The sequence below is a fragment of the Euphorbia lathyris genome, chromosome 8 (assembly GCF_963576675.1).
Source record: "Euphorbia lathyris chromosome 8, ddEupLath1.1, whole genome shotgun sequence".
Taxonomy (NCBI): domain Eukaryota; kingdom Viridiplantae; phylum Streptophyta; class Magnoliopsida; order Malpighiales; family Euphorbiaceae; genus Euphorbia; species Euphorbia lathyris.
This window is the reverse complement of record NC_088917.1, coordinates 6,168,545-6,171,197: the sequence shown is the minus strand read 5'-3', so window position 1 is coordinate 6,171,197 and position 2,653 is coordinate 6,168,545. Positions and strand designations below refer to the sequence as shown.

Below are 2,653 nucleotides of genomic sequence, written 5' to 3'. Positions count from 1 at the left end.
TCTATTCGATAGATTTTTATGTAGCACTTATGGTAAATGATCCGAAGTGAGTTCTGATGTTTTCATTAAAACGTAGTTGAATTCAAAATCTTTACAAGGAAACTTTGTTGAACACTTAGGCAAATTGGTATCTTGGATAAAATATCAATTCGGCTAAGGAATTTACGTTATTACATTTATACAATTTATACAAAGTTTAAAGTTGTTTTCTTTGCTTAATGCAAACGAATACATTTATTCACTTTTCTAAAGCACTAACCGTTTCTGTCTTGTAAATTCATCCTTAAATCAGAAGTGATTTCTAACATTCTTCATACTCTAATCTAATTCTTATTCTATCAATTTCAAAACCAAATCCAATTAAACGATTTTACATATTATAAACCTTGAAAGTAAATCAAACTGAATTAAAATAAGTTTTCGTTAAAAAGCGTTCCTTGTGGGTTCGATATCTTTTATTACTACAAGCGTATACCGTGCACTTGCGGAAATCGCTCAACAAGTTTTTGGTGCCGTTGCCGGGGAACGCCAAAATTTTTAACAAAAATTTAGATTTTTCGTGTTTTATTTCGAATCTAGGTTTACACATACTTATTCAAACTTTTATATTTTATTTATTTCGAATTACTAACATATTTATTTTTCAAATTCTGTTTTGAAGGTAGTTTCGGTTCGTGCAAGATTTCAGGTTCATGCGCAGTTCTCGAAGTTCAGGCACTACACCAGACCCTATAGACCCAGAAATTGAAAGAACCATTAAAAAGAACAAGAAAAACAAGAAAAACAAAAATAAAACTCCCGTAAAAACAAATACCGAGCCAGAAAAAATGGCAGATCCACCAACACTTATGGATTACGCTAGGCCAGGAGTGGCCGGTGTGACCAACAACATAGTTAGACCCAGAATTGCCGCAAACCAATTTGAAATTTATCCCGCTTCGCTTAATATGTTACAAAATAATGTGACGTTTTATGGGTTACCTAACGAAAATCCTAACACCCACTTGACGAATTTCCTAGAAATTTGTGACACTTTTAAAATAACAGACGGGACTGCCGAAGCAATCAAACTTCGTCTTTTTCCTTTCACTTTGAAGGATGGAGCCAAAGAATGGTTAACTTCTATGCCAGCCGCAACTTTTCAAACTTGGGAACAATTAGCCCAAGCATTTTTATCAAAATATTTTCCTTTAGCAAAAACCGCAAGAGTCATAAAAGAGTTAACATCTTTTTCTCAAAATGATAATGAAACTCTTTATGAGGCTTGGGAACGTTTTAAAGAACTTCAACGTTTATGCCCACACCACCACTTGCCCGATGCACTTTTAATGCAAACATTTTATAATGGTTTAAACCCTATAACTAGGGGTTCATTAGATGTTATGTCAGGAGGGTTATTTATAAAGAAGACATCTGCCCAAGCAAGAGAACTTTTGGAGGAAATGGCGTTAAACAGCAGTATGTGGCCCGCGGAACATGGACACATACTGGTGGCGAAACCATCATCCTCAAACACATCATCCGTTAAAGGTATAGTAAATCTTGATCCAGTTGCGATGTTACAAGCCCAATTTTCTGCCTTATCGCACAAAATTGATAAGTTTATGGCACCGTGCGATTCTAATGGTAATCCAATCCTAGCGGATGTGGATTATGAAGGTATGAGCGAGAATGAACAGGTAAATTTTGTCCAAGGGAAAAATCAAACCAATAACCCTTATTCCAATACTTATAATCCTGGATGGAGAAATCATCATAACTTTAACTGGAAAGATAATAATGCTGCAAATGCTAATCAAAATCAATCAAGAGATACGATTAGCACTTTATCTTCTAAAATCGACAAATTCATAGATGCTATGAGTGGAAAAATAAGTAATCACGACGATGGTTTTAAACGGATCGAGAATAAATTCGATAAGCTTATTAAAAACCATTCATCTAGCATCCATAATTTGGAGGTTCAAATTGGACAACTTGCTAAATCAATTCCATCCCGCAAAGAGGGAAGTCTTCCTAGCTATACGGAAGAAAATCCGAAAGAGCATGTGAGGGCTATCACTCTTCGTTCAGGGAAAAATTACTTAGGTCCGGAAATGCCCGGAGATTCAACTTTACCAGGAACTGATTTACCAAAATCCAAAGAAGATACATTAAACACAAAAAGTTCACCAATTGACTCAAATACAAAAACTTTTGTACCCAAACCACCTTTTCCACACAAAGTCCGAAATAAGGCCTATGACAAACAACTTTTAACATTTTTACATAAACTTAAAAATTTGCACATTAATTTGACATTTATGGATGCGATTACGCAAATTCCCAATTATGGTAAGTTCTTAAAGGATTTAATTTCAAAGAAAATTAGTTGGGAAGGAATTTCGTCCATTTCACTAACTGAAGACTATAGTTCAATAGTGTCAAGTAATTTGCCTACTAAACTCAAAGATCCCGGATGTTTTACTATTCCGTGTAAATTGGGAGATATAGAATTCCCAAGTTGTCTTTGTGATTTAGGAGCAAGTATAAACTTAATGTCGTTGTCTATTTTTAACAAATTAGGTTTAGAAGAAGATATCAAACGTACCAATATGGTTTTGCAATTAGCGGATCAAACCACTAAAAGACCATATGGTATAATTGAAGATGT

At 34.5% G+C, this 2,653-nt stretch overlaps 1 non-coding gene across 1 annotated transcript; it reads right to left on the bottom strand.

The window, feature by feature from the left end:
• Positions 1 to 1,205: 1,205 nt before the first annotated feature.
• LOC136204935 (small nucleolar RNA R71) lies at positions 1,206 to 1,312 on the bottom strand. Its single transcript, XR_010675746.1, has one exon. It is a non-coding gene; the product is annotated as a small nucleolar RNA R71 (small nucleolar RNA).
• Positions 1,313 to 2,653: the final 1,341 nt, after the last annotated feature.